Source organism: Schistocerca serialis, chromosome 2 (assembly GCF_023864345.2).
Source record: "Schistocerca serialis cubense isolate TAMUIC-IGC-003099 chromosome 2, iqSchSeri2.2, whole genome shotgun sequence".
Lineage (NCBI taxonomy): Eukaryota > Metazoa > Arthropoda > Insecta > Orthoptera > Acrididae > Schistocerca > Schistocerca serialis.
In genome coordinates this window covers 1,076,240,119-1,076,255,071 of record NC_064639.1, presented here as the reverse complement: position 1 = coordinate 1,076,255,071, position 14,953 = coordinate 1,076,240,119, and the positions used below count along the sequence as shown (strand labels likewise).

The 14,953-nt window shown below is 42.9% G+C and overlaps 1 pseudogene; it reads left to right on the top strand.

Moving 5' to 3' along the window:
- Nucleotides 1–14,203: 14,203 nt before the first annotated feature.
- Nucleotides 14,204–14,321, top strand: LOC126459662 (5S ribosomal RNA; annotated as a pseudogene).
- Nucleotides 14,322–14,953: the final 632 nt, after the last annotated feature.

The following is a 14,953-nucleotide window of genomic DNA, read 5'->3' as shown; positions in this document are numbered from 1 at the left end:
CAACAACAGAAGACAGTAATATTTTTAGACTGTAGCACCATATACGAAACATTTTCATTCATGAGATGCATGTTATAAACTTCGACGAACTGCAGGAGCTCTCGAAAATGCGTTTTTTTCATTTTTGTTTTGAAGACCCAAATAGTTGACGTATCATACATGGAAGTTGGCTATTTAATCATTTGGATCTGTAGGAGCGAGTTATAACCACATTCTGTTTATCTTCTTATTCTTTGAAACTCTCAGAATCAATTTTTCGGGTGTTTTTATAGATGTATTAGTACAATGTGGTACTACACACTATTCCTAAATAATTTTCCGAAACGTAAACGCCAAAACACGATGTTAGTGTGAATGAGCATAAGATGACATTATGCGGCATTTACGAAATCTGCAGAATACAGTCAAATACGCTATCGTTATTATGCATGCATGGAAACATGCGGTAGCGAAACTGTAAAAATTTCTGTGCATTTCAGCTGAGAATCATGGAAATAGATATACTGCACCTGATATTGTTAAGGATGAGGCAAGAGCAATAAAGGTGGACACTTCAGCTCGATGGAATGCGGCGTCATGCGTTATGGCAACGTAATCGCAATTTTCGGTACTTGGAAGAATAGCGCGTCTGTGTCGTCTGCTAGCCGCTTTGTGTTCGTGGCGCTGTGCGCACTGCAGTGCACATGCGCGGATCTGCAGCCGCTTGCTTTTGACTAGCTTGCGCGACACGAACCGACAACAGAGCTTCGGTTCTCTAGACCCGAACGGTATCGCTACCGAAATGCATACTGAATAATGCAGTGGCTCTAATTGGAGCACTAGACCGTTCGGTGCTCTTGAGTACCGAAACGATCGGCACAATAGCTGAAAGATACAGAATAGGCACCCTGAAGTGTCCCTCTGCCTGTCTCCAGCCGCTTTTCCGGCGCGCCGAACTTCGTCACTCAACTGACTGGGCAGTTCCCTTTCCTGAAGCCGTCCATCTGATTGGCTACAGCCTACAGCTTATTCTACATTATTTTACATTTTAACGTATTTAAATAATCAAAGCTTGACCACTTTCACGTTCTGAATAAAGTAACAACAATATCCATTACATAATAAACGTTAAATTCCTTTACCTAAAACCAATACAATTTCCTTCTTAACTTTGAATGTCACGGCCAGTAGCCTTGCACCGTAGTGCTTTCTGATAAATAAATAAAGAACAAAAGTAACTATTACGCACTAAACTTTACAACAAGTATTCTATTACCTAATGATTCTATAAGGTGTCATGCTGTCACCTTTCAGTGTGTTTTGTGTGGAGGAAATGATGATATAATGCTTAACTGAAAATACTGATAATTTAAAATTGCTATATCTTTTAAACAAATAAAGTTACAGAATTGATATTTACTACATTTGTCATTTTAATGAAGTGCTTCTATATGAAATGTTGATCGCTAAGATCGACCAAAGTGTTCAGATTTTAGCATTCAGGTCTTTGTTACAAAACTTGTTAATTTCACTTTAACAGTAAATCCTGAACTATTATAGATTTGATCAATATTCAAGATTTATTGGGATCACCATGAAAATTTATGGCTTGATTCCCTGCATTACTACAGAATTAAATAGTTTTCATAAATGTTTCCCTTTATGGCCGTACTTAGGTCCGCCATATTTAAGACTGCTACGTCCTCTTGACCACAAAAGACTTCTACTGACGTAGGTTCTCGTCTGTCTCACTTGCAGACTACAGCGCTTAGGCCTCAATAGACAATAGACGCCTGTGAATTTCCCCATATCATGGTGGAGCTGGGCCCTTTGTGGCAAGCGTTCCTGCACGACGCGGGCCGCTGTGGCCGAGCGGTTCTAGGCGCTCCAGTCCGGAACCGCGCTGCTGCTAGGGTCGCAGATTCGAATCCTGCCTCGGGCATGGATGTGTGTGATGTCCTTAGGTTAGTTAAGTTTCAGTAGTTCTAAGTCTAGGGGACTAAAGACCTCAGATGTGCTTAGAGCCTGCATGACTGGGTTCGTTTCACAATTCCAGAAGGCTGACTCTTTTGGACATATATTTAAATGAGAGCAAAATGCTCGTTAACTCACAATATGCACAGCCATAGTGTAAAGTAGCCATACTTCGCTCTTTACATTGATTCAGTTACCACCCCTTTCCATGTGAATAATCTGAAATTAGGAAATATTTGAGGGTTGTGTATCGTATATGAATACGTTTTAATGAGACTGACATCGTGAGGTACATTTCCCCCCTAATTCTTATATTCATTGCATTATGGGTGATAGCTTTTATCATCAAAGTCCATGAGCTCAGTGGAATAAGAGACAGAAACGGGACGTACGTCTTACGATGTGTGTGCGGACAGCTCTCGCCAGTCCAGAAGCGGCGAGTAGTGTGGAGATAGGGCGGCACTGCTTCCAAAGGCGGCTTCTCAGTCCGCCTTGTCGCGGTAGGTCCCAGGGGGACATACGGGGTGGGGCGGTGCGGAGTCCTTTCATGTTAGGGCGGTCGGCGACCTAACAGACAGGAGTCTGAGATTGGGGACCTGAGCTCGGATGGCATCTTTGCAGTCCCGTCTGGAAATCTTGTTGAACAAATAGAGAGGAAGTTTGTAATATCCTAAGCGACACGCAGCACCAGCAACCATTAGATCGGCGGTTAGGCAAGCCAAGCTGCTTCCTACGAATTTTTGAGTGGTCTCCGACTGGCAGAATTTTGTTTACACACCACAGTAGGGATAAATTGCAGAAGTATAGCTTCCAGAAACCAAATTAAAGTCGATGACTGGTCAACGATCAGAAGAATGAGCAGAGAGGGAAAATACACTAGGAGTTGTATGACTATGATTCACCCCACGCATTTACAGGGGGAGGAAATGAGAGGTTTGCTGGAGAGCCAGTAGTTGTGAGAGAGTCATCCGGCCGGACGTTCCTGAGGATCGGACGTCTTCCGCACCTGCCCTCGTTGACGACGGATGGACTTTGTATCTTTTCTCTCGGGCGAACTTATATTTTAGCGACCTGTTAGGCCACTGCACTTGTTGTAAACATAGACGATTGTGCACTTTGCCCTTCTGGCTTGGAGTTCTCATACATTATGCTGCATACGGCAATTTTGAGGGCACTTCTCTTGATAGTCTCTCACGCTGAGACGTTTCTGAATTTCACCTTTCTGGTTGGATGTTCACGTCTCTCTTCTATTTAGTGCAGAGGAACTACAATTCAGTATTCAGATTTAGTAGTTTGTGGACCACAGTCTGCATTCCAATGTCTTATGTTTTAGCATTCAGAATGTTTTGAAAGGCTGCAGCTTTTCCGACGGTTTAGATTTCTTGGAGACTCGTCACCCCGTTTAGCCACCACGCTGCGTTCACGGTGATGCGATACGCTCTGACATTGTAGGGCTGTAAAAGTAGATATCTGTGACCACTGTTAACTTATTTTTACCTGCACTGAAGTTTCAAACCAACTGTTTGGTAGTAGCTCTTTCTAGAGATTCGTACTGAGGTTATGTCGGTCATTTCGCGTTTTATTTCACAGACCAAATCTCCTACAACGCGACAGGACTAGGCAGTTTATTGATAGTATTAGTTCATAGGGACTTTTATTTTGTTTTATACGTTCGTAGGACAATTATATCATTATTTAACCTTAATTTAAATGGGTTCTCACTTAAGATAAAATGTGTGTAGTACAGAATTACATTAATTCTTTCAGTATAGATTAATTTTCCATCATCATTGTTTTTTTTGTGTTTTCTTTTATTAATAATGATCCGATACATCAGTTAATTTGGATCAGCTTCAAGACGAGAATATAGTCTGAATATCCATTGGATACGCTCTAGTTTTAGGATACTACATAACCATTATTTTTGCCGGTTAGGTATTGTTTCTAATCACTTCCTCCAAGAGGTCGCAGGCCGCCTCTCCATATCGCGTTTGTTACATCCGTTAAGAGATGGGGCCCCTCCACGCCCGCACCAACGTGGTGACCAAACCAAAAGTTCTACTGCCACCTCCGTCAACATGTTAGTTATCTAGTAAGTGTCTAACCTCCCCCCTCACTTATCGACCTTAATGACAGTGAAAAATTAAACCGCGTGTACCTAATGGAAATTTGGGAAAAGCAATCGTCACCGAAGTTAATCTATCGGTAAAGAGGGAGGAAAGGGTTACATCGAAATGAAAGGAAAAATGCAAATGAAACTGGTGGAAATTAATTTTGAAAAGGGGTAAAGTTAATAAAGAAAGTAAATGTGCGGCCGTTACGTTAACAATTAACTAGCGGTAATTAGATATTTGAGATTTGGGGGAAATCACGGTCGCCAGTCCTAAGGACAATTACTATAGTAACTGAAAAAGAAAGGTTATTACACATATAATTAACACTAGAAGCGTGGCAACTGAAGGTTGACACGTGTAGTGTGAAAACTGAAAGTTTGTCAGAAGTAGTAAATTTCGCTACACTCTGACTTAATTTAGCAAAAGAATTAATAAAACCGGAAAATCGAAAGTTAATTTAGTGACTGAAGTTAATAGTGAGCTTTCGTTCTGAAGCACATCGAAATCCAGTAAAATACGGTTAGTCTTGGACTACCTCAACAATCATTTCAAAAGCAACTTGACTCTACGCAATTTAGAAACAAGAGATTTTACTTTGAACTTGAATTAAATGATTCTGAACTATTAACAATAGTAAAATTTAGTACGTACCAAGCTGAGCTGCAGTCACAGGTAAGCTAAAATATGCTAACAAAACTCGCACTCTAAATTTGTGCTCGTGTAACCTAAATATTGTAGCCAGCTACTGAACTTTGAAATTAAAGCAGTGAAATCTAATTATATTATTTTAATGCTGGCGTTTGAATTTCAACGACACTCGGGTTCATTTCGGAAAAGGAAGGGACCCTGCTTGGCAATGCAATTGGGACAATGAGCAACAAAGGTTCATGCTAAGTTCCTGTAATTTTGCGAGGCAAATGGAACAATTTGAAAAGCTGAGGTCTGCCATACAGTTCTGAAACTTTACGTGCTTTTAGTCTTCCTTATTGGTTGATTGAAGGTTTGAAGCCGTCGATCGAGGAGGTGGCGACAGTCACTCATTGTCGGCCGTCGCTGTTGCAGAAGCTGGATGTTGGCGCGCCTTCTTCTCGACACGGTCACCAGGCGAAACGGGCTCTTGATGTGCGCCAGCTAATGCTTCCCGTCCGCGACACCATGTCAGAAACTATCATCGCGAGTCGAGCGCAATTACATGCTGCCAAACCCCGAAAGCGCGGGAACTCGCGGGTGCGTCACACAACACACCTGCTCCACTCGCTATTCCAGCCAGACTCTCACTGCTCTGCCCGCGCTCCACGCGGCAGAGTTAACACTACCAAAGATCCTACACACTTTGATTCTTCACACGACCCATCGATGTAATCGTTCGATAGCAGTTTTCCCTAGGCAAGACCCAGCGTAAAAATACAAATAATATTTACGAAACAAACCAATTATACATCGACATAAGTGCATAAATATATATATATATATATATCCAAACAGTAAAGCAATTACAATATATAAAGAGACAGAAATGTCATATCTTGAGGTAACAAAACAAGGAAAAAAATAATAGTACAATAGATGGAAATAGGAGGATATGCATTTCCGGCGTTACACGTGCCCCACATTGTCTGAGGAAGTTCGTGTAACGTAAAAAGACTCAGAAAATGTCCCAAAAAAGAAACAGCGGAAATGCATATGCTCAAAACATCAACAAAATTTAGCATTCGTCTAATTAAGCATAAATCAATTTTTAGACCATAATAATTGAGTGGAGACACTCCTAATCTTATTCCACTCTGTCATCTTGCACAAAATAAAACAGGTTGACAACATATTAAAATTCATAGAAAACATAGAAAATGGTTTAGCTATTCTAAAATTGTCAAAATTCCCAACAGTATCAAGAAATGGAATACTATTTACAAAATTAATCAGAGTACATGGTCATAAAAACAGGTAGATCAAAATACGCAAATTAATAATTAATTACATAGAATACACATTTTTACATAACCCTTTCATAATTAATATTCTCGTCATGGGAGTCCATTAAACGCTAAACAAGAAAATAACACACATCAGATCGAAAAAAACATAAATATTGACAGTAGAATTCTTTCAGCTGTCCAGGAAGAAAAACAATTCCGCTTTCCGTACTCACAAGTACAAAGAATGCCGACAGCGGCCCAAGAGCCAACAGCGGCACAAGAGCCGACAGCGGCTCGCCTCGCCAGTATTGTTGCGCCCGCGTGTGCGGCACGCTTGATCTCACTCGCCCTTGCGACGGCGTTTCCAGAACGTCCGTTTCACTGAATTCTTTCGGTAAAACTCACTCCCGAGTAATCTCAAGGAGTCCATAAACACTATCACAGTGGATAACTCAACACTGTCCATCATCACACGCATGTACTAGCCTGAAACTTAAAACAGCGTCTAAGTACATCGGCAATGACTAGTAAATCACATATTTATGGAATCTTACAGCTATTTACAAAATCATATTTACATTCCTTAATCTACTGTGACTCAGCTGAAAACTTAAACTAGCAGCTTGGATTTTTCAGTTGATTAGATCATGATTAAATTGATTAAAATTAAATTGATTAATCAAAATTAATTACTTATTAATTACAACTTCTTTAATGACCTTGGTCAGTCAAAAGCATCGCCACATGGCACATCCTTAAATCTTACACTCTATATCTACATACTGTACAAATTACCCTATCTGTGGTACTAATCAATCCTTGGTTGGTACAATTTCAAGTCTACTATATTCCGTATACCTAATCGTTTTCCAGAGCTTGGATACTCTAAGCAATAAGCATTTGTGTGAGGTATACCAATGACTTTATATGGTCCATTATAAACAAACTTAAATTTTGAGATTTCATGGTCTATCTCGCTCGATTTCTCATGAGCTTTTACAAGTACTACGTCTCCGATTGCAAACTTAGCAAAACGCGCTTTAGCGTCATGACGACGTATGCGAGCATCGGCTTTTAGCTTCATTACTTCTCGCAAACGATCTTTTTTCACACCAATACTAATGTCAATCCGTGGAGGGAATTTGATTATCTCTTCCAATTCACTTTCTACACTTTTGTCAATGCCGAAATTCCTCACATTACAGTAGTTCAAACTCATTCCTATGCCAATGTCATCCGGCCAGTTAACAATGTGTATAGGCTGGTATTGCCTATGCACACCGTCTCCTGCCTCGTCAAAACCAACTACCATTGTTTTATCTAGTGACATACATGTCAAAGTTTTGCTTTCGCGGTTAATCACTGCACGGTACTTTAATAGCCAATCTAACCCGATAATTACTTCCGTAGCTAAGTCTGGCACGACGACAAACTCTTGTTCAAATCGTGCCCCACATATCTCGAAGTTGACAAAAATCTGTTTTGTGACCGGTTTACTGGCCTTCCCAGTAGCACCGATAATTTTCACTCCTGTTACTGGCATAACTACGATGCCAGGTCTGTCCTTCAGTAACTCAAATATTTTCCCAGATACAGCACTCAATTCTGCACCGGTGTCAATCAACACGTTTAGTTGTAGGTCGTGCATATTAACAGACACTTGTCCTCGACTGTTTCTTTATTTTCCCACAGTAAATCCTCGTCTATATCCAGGTCATTCCAGAAAAAACCATCCGGCTTTGATCCCAAATCCGGTTTATCTGGCGGCTTTTTCAGCCTCTGTTCACATACAGTTTTAATTACAACACGTCTGTCCTGAGGCTTAGTCTGTAGCTTCGCCTCCAATACCGAAACCTTTTCCTGTAACTCGTCAACTAGTGAGTGTTGCTTTGCTATCGATTCACTAATTGTCACCTTCGTTGATTCCTCTTTGGTCAGATCGATCTCATCTGCCAATCTACCTGGAGGAATGTGCCCAGTCGCATCTGAAATTACTTCCTCTGGATCTGCGCAACCCACACTGCTACCGTCTGACCGCATAACGTCAGCTCTAACCTCATACACACTGTAATCTATGTGGTTTTCTACCAATCGTGTCCGGCTATCACTAAAATTTTCGTAATCTTTCTCCTTAATACTCTCGCAATGTTTAAACTGAATGTTCGCGTCGGATGGGTCGGCTACTTCTACCATTACAACTTTCGGTAAAGTCTGCCGGTTAGGGCCAGAATTTTCCGTTACTACTTCAACATTCAACTCCTGCGGGACGAAACACGACGCATCTTGCTCGTGCTCCCCATTAACATCAACTATTTCTAGTAAAGTCTGCCGGTTAGGGCCAGAACTTTCTATCACTTCACAATCACTATCTTCCTGCGGGACGAGACGCGGCAAATTCTGCCCGCGCTCCCCATAAACACTTCTCCCGTACAGGCCTCTATAATCTCTTAGTTCGTCGTATAAGCGACCGAACTGCCTTAACCAGACCTCATCCCTCTCTGCATCTCCTCGCTCGATGACGGACGTTTTATCCGACATCTGATCTTCTTTCAACACTTGCGAATCATTCTTAAACTCAATCTCCAGTTCCGCTGTGGGTATTACAGCTGCCACTTTATAATCGATTTCCGGAACACTACTTAAATTGTTCTCACTGACAGTGAATGTACTTCCTACTGCCGTGTCTACAGCTGATCTACTACTTGTGGGCGCGCTCCTTTCTCCTAACACTGGCACACTCTCCCGCCGTTGATTATTCCATACGGAATTTTCATAACGACGACACCTGGGTTTTCTCCTGTTATTGGGCCGCCAAAATTTCTCCACGCCCGGTCGGCCCCTCACCGGCGCGGCTAATGGTTTCCCTGTCTCGTCCCAGCAGATACGCTCCCCGGATACTGCTGAGGCGGCTGGTCACACCCTCTGGCGTTATTACTATTCTGCGCAGCCCGTATCACGCTAGTATGATACTGGTTTCCGTCATTCCGGTTATTATTTGCATTGTACCGATTGTTATTACGGTCCGAACCATTATTGTTATTGCTGCCATGGTTGCGGTATGCATTATTCCCATGGTTATCGTTGGTGTGGTTGCTGTGGTACCTGTTGTTGTTACCACGGCCTCTACCACTGTCGCGATTATTGCGCCAATTGTCCTCGTCCTCCACTCTTTCCAGGAAATCATTTATTGTCCTGTAATTGCTTCCTACGTAGCGTTTTGTATCATCTGGAAGCTTTTTGTAGAGTTCCCAGACTATTTCGGATTCCGTGCGGCGATCACGCAAATATTCCAACTTGCGGATCCAGCCCTCACAAAACTCCTTCATCGAGCCGCGCGAATTCGCATCGAAAGGCCTCGATACGACAAATTCGCGCCAGACACTTTGCTGTTTTTGCTCTGACCAGTATTCAGCCAGAAACAAATTTTTAAATTCGTCAAAAGTCAGGTTCGTAATGTTGAGGTTTAGGCCCCAACGCTTGGCATCACCAGCCAACACATCAATAACCGCATTAATTTTTCTCCCATTAGTCCATGATCTGGGTAAAACTCTTTCACAATTTTTAATGAAATCCGTCGGGTGTATACCGCCTTTTTTCAAGGGGTCGAACCGCTCCTCTTTCGTCAACAACTCCGAACTATGTGCACAGATTGGCACATAGCTCTGTTTTTCGTCAAGTTTCCTTTCTAATTCCGACACCCTCGTAATCACTTGGCAAGTGGTTGTCGCAAGCGTTTCCACTTCCCTCTTTTTCTCTTCACAGGTGCTAGCCTGCTTCGTGACTTTAGTATCTACTTCGGATACTAAAGCCTTTAAAGTTTCCACCTTCTGTTGATCCTCTTTTCTCACTAATTGAATTTGTTCCGTCACCTTATTCTCGATGATCGGAGCAACTGCGTCTCCTACACTTTTCTCGATTCTGCTAATTTCGGAACCAAAACGAGTATTTATGCTCGCAATTTCCGCCTGAACGCCTATCATTTCCTGTTTAAGGTTACCGATTTCGGTATTAATCACGACAATATCGTCTTTGATTTTATCAACTTTTGTGTTAACAACTTCAACATTGTAGTTAACAACATTAATAGCTTTGTTCTGATTGTCTAGGATTCGTTCAATTTTTTCAGACTGAGCTACTTGCTTGGCAGCCTGAGCTGCTTGCTCGGCAGCCTGAGCTTCTTGCTTGGCAGCCTGATCTTTAATTTCTGCCGATTGACTCTTGATTTCGTTAATCAAAACATTCAATAAATCAGTTAAATTCCCGGAAACCACCGGTTTTACTTCCGTAGCGGCTTCCTCTTTCATTGTCCCCCCGTATTCGTCATCAAGGGATTCAGATTTGATTTTCACTTCCGATTCCGAAACATTTTCTAAAGTCTGGAATTCCATTTCTGCTCTTTGTTGCGTTTCGGCGGTCGAATCTTTCATGCTAGCCGCCTGCCCCGTAACAATGGGTACCGCTGTGCGCGTTTCCCACTGTTCGACCGATTGTTCCGTATCTAAGTCTACCAAATTTTGGTAATTGTTGCCTTCACTCATTTTAATAATTTTCAATATAAATGCAAAATCTCAACTGTAATTAGGATTCCTCACACGAATATTCTCGCTGACGTATCGACCATTTCGTAACCAGTACTTTGTTACGAGATTTGCACAATGCAAAATTCGTGTCCAGAACAACCTCAAATTTGAAGATTGTCCTGTCACCAGGTCGCCACGTGTAACTTCCCCCCTCACTTATCGACCTTAATGACAGTGAAAAATTAAACCGCGTGTACCTAATGGAAATTTGGGAAAAGCAATCGTCACCGAAGTTAATCTATCGGTAAAGAGGGAGGAAAGGGTTACATCGAAATGAAAGGAAAAATGCAAATGAAACTGGTGGAAATTAATTTTGAAAAGGGGTAAAGTTAATAAAGAAAGTAAATGTGCGGCCGTTACGTTAACAATTAACTAGCGGTAATTAGATATTTGAGATTTGGGGGAAATCACGGTCGCCAGTCCTAAGGACAATTACTATAGTAACTGAAAAAGAAAGGTTATTACACATATAATTAACACTAGAAGCGTGGCAACTGAAGGTTGACACGTGTAGTGTGAAAACTGAAAGTTTGTCAGAAGTAATAAATTTCGCTACACTCTGACTTAATTTAGCAAAAGAATTAATAAAACCGGAAAATCGAAAGTTAATTTAGTGACTGAAGTTAATAGTGAGCTTTCGTTCTGAAGCACATCGAAATCCAGTAAAATACGGTTAGTCTTGGACTACCTCAACAATCATTTCAAAAGCAACTTGACTCTACGCAATTTAGAAACAAGAGATTTTACTTTGAACTTGAATTAAATGATTCTGAACTATTAACAATAGTAAAATTTAGTACGTACCAAGCTGAGCTGCAGTCACAGGTAAGCTAAAATATGCTAACAAAACTCGCACTCTAAATTTGTGCTCGTGTAACCTAAATATTGTAGCCAGCTACTGAACTTTGAAATTAAAGCAGTGAAATCTAATTATATTATTTTAATGCTGGCGTTTGAATTTCAACGACACTCGGGTTCATTACATGCTGCCAAGCCCCGAAAGCGCGGCAACTCGCGGGAGCGTCACACAACACACCTGCTCCACTCGCTACTCCAGCCAGACTCTCACTGCTCTGCCCGCGCTCCACGCGGCAGAGTTAACACTACCAAAGATCCTACACACTTTGATTCTTCACACGACCCATCGATGTAATCGTTCGATAGCAGTTTTCCCTAGGCAAGACCCAGCGTAAAAATACAAATAATATTCACGAAACAAACCAATTATACATCGACATAAGTGCATAAATATATATATATCCAAACGGTAAAGCAATTACAATATATAAAGAGACAGAAATGTCATATCTTGAGGTAACAAAACAAGGAAAAAAATAATAGTACAATAGATGGAAATAGGAGGATATGCATTTCCGGCGTTACAAGTGGATCACAGGATGATCGGCTGTGATGTTGTCCGTGCGTCTAGGTAAGACTACGCATTAACACGGTCCATCGGGTGATAGATAGTGGACGAAACGCGAGTGAGAGGGAAAAAAGTGCCAAGGCTGGTGCTGTGGGAAAAAAACCTCTGCGACAGTGGGACGGGTAGTAAGAGCAGTAGTGGCTTACTAGCTGCGATAGTTCATGCAAGGTTGGATTTGTTAGTATGGGTATCATGCATCATTACCGTGGCAAGCGATGGCGATGTATCCCAGTTGCTGCAGCCGCTACATTCCTGGAACAATCAAGATCGTTATATAGTAGTGGGAGATCGGCCATAGATCATCTCACTGTGTGGGGGATGTGTGGAGCGTGTCTGCATGCAGTGTACGGTACGGCTTCCCTGCGTGGTGCCAGTTATTCGGCAGCATATTCCAGCTGGATATCCGGTAATGGCGTCTGATTAACAGGGGCCCAACTGTACCGTTGTGTTTGCGTGTGCTTGGCCATAGATGTTAGGTCCTTAAAAGTATGTCTTTTGGTCTTTTATGTTTCCATCTATGGTTGTGGTCGTAGTTTCCCAGATTCAGAATAAACGTGTTCTGCGAATCTCTGGAGTTTCTGTATAGCCTTGTGGTGAGTTTTTGGATTACCTCCGTGAGAGTCTCAAGTCGGTATTTCCGGTGAAGATCCGCTATGCGTGTGTATCGTGGACCATTGCTTATGATTTTGAGTACTTTGTTTTGTATGAGCTGCAGACGGAGCAGGCGTGTAGGCGCAGCGTATGCCCAGTCAGGAGCTGCGTACGTCATCAGGGGTCGAATAAGTGTCATGTGCATGGACCTCGACACCCTTCTGTTCAGTGTGCTACGCCTGTTGAGCATAGGGTAGAGCTGTTTGAGCCTCGCGCTAGCTCGGTTGGTCGTGTGTTTTATGTGGTGTCCCCCCCCCCCCCCCCCCCCCCAGAGTAATTTCCGTTCCAGCCAGACACCGAGGTATTTGACTTTCTCACGGAAACGCGTTGGGCGTGTATGTAGAGTTATTGGTCTGCAGTGTCGGTGTCTGCGCAGTTGCTTCGGTCTTCTAGTGAACAGAACGGCTTCGCACTTGCCGACATTTACTCTAACACGCCATTTCTCCAACCAAGGCTCAGCCACTCTGAGTGCAGTCTATCAGCGTGACGTAATGTTTGATGGTTTCCAGTCTTGCGCGAGGATGGCTGTGTCATTCGCGTAGATTGCCATCGTTGTGTTGTATGTGGTTGGGAGATCGTTTATGTAGAGGTTAAATACTAGGGGCCCTACGATGCTTCCCTGGGGTACTCCCGCGTGCATACCGTGTCGTGTTGATTGTTTTCCCTGCACGTCAGTGTTGAAACCCCTGCCTGTGAGGTATGAGTGTATCAGACGCACCAGCCCGTCGGGGAATCCCGCGTCGCTGAGATTGCGAATGTGAACGTTGTGCCATAGACGGTCGAAAGCCTTTTCGATGTCCAGGAACACTGCCCCTTTTGCTTTGTTTGTGTTGAAGCCATGTGATATATGTTCAACGACCTTAAGAGTTGTTGTGTTGTTGAGTGGTGATTCCAGAAGCCGAATTGCTCCGGTCTCAGGATGTCACTTGCTACGCAGTACCTAGTGATGCGTTTGAGAATCACCTTCTCAACAATCTTACTGAGCGAGCTCAGAAGGCTGATGGGTGGGTAATTTTGTCCTGAACATCAGGACCTTGGCCGTCTTCCCAAAGGCGGGGAAGTGTTGGTGTTTTAGTATGGCATTCGTAATGTGTGTTAGGTACTCAGTAGCTTTATCCGTGAACTCCTGGAGGACACGGTTTTGAATGCCATCATGACCAGGGGATTTCCTAGCAGCGGAATGCATTATAGCCCAGGAGACTTCGGCTGTGTTACCATGTCGAATGTCGTCGCGCTATGATTGGGCTAGAATGCGTGTAACCTCTTGGTCAGTGTGAACACTGGATCTGATGGTACCAGGTTCGGTGTGAATGACGCTGCGAGTGTGCGGGCCATTAGTTCTGCTTTCTTTTCCAATGAGTATGCAGGTCCGTCAGGCCCTTGAAGCGTTGGGGTAGTTACATCCGTTGAGGAAAATTACACACTTGTAGGCACCCTTGGTTTGTCTGCCCCCGTACTCCACGGGTTAAGAGGTGCATATAAAAAAAAAACACACACACACACACACAAAACTCATAAGTCAGGAGGAGTGTTAGAATAACAATCGAGCTGCATTCCCTAGCTGCCAATGGCCTTGCCGCAGTGGTAACACCGGTTCCCGTCAGATAACTGAAGTTAAGCGCTGTCGGGCTGGGTTAGCACTTGGATGGGTGACCATCCGGTCTGCCGAGCGCTGTTGGCAACCGGGGTGAGGCAAACTCAGGAGCTACTTGATTGATAAGTAGCGGCTCCGGTCTCGGAAACTGACATATGGTTGGGAGAGCGCTGTGCTGACCACATGCCCCTCAATATCCGCATCTAGTGATGCCTGTGGGCTGAGGATGACACGGCGGCCAGTCGGTATCTTTCGGCCTTCATGGCCTGTGCGAGAGGAGTTTTTGTTTGCATTCACTAGCTAAAAGATTTGTGTCTACTTTTTCACCTGTCTTCTACTCGTTTTATTTTCGACGAGAAAATTCCTCACTTTTTTCGTGAAGGTGAAACAGCTTTGTAGGGAAACAGTGACTTATGCTCAGAAATAGCTCCTCTACGCAATTTGAAGATTGCACGCTGAAGAACAAATACTGAAAAAACAGATCTTTTTTATTGCATAGACCAATACCTGCCGCTTGCTCAGCTCAGTAGTAGTAAAATTTCGCTTATGGCATACGCGTACGTAACGCTCACCGTTTGTTACTACACAGACCTCTATACGTAACGTAAAACCTTATATTAGGTGTCACACTATAATAACAAAGTTTAACTGAACAGCAAATAAAATATATGGGCCCCGCGGAGTGTTTAGAAACATTCTCTTCAATATTCTGTAAAATG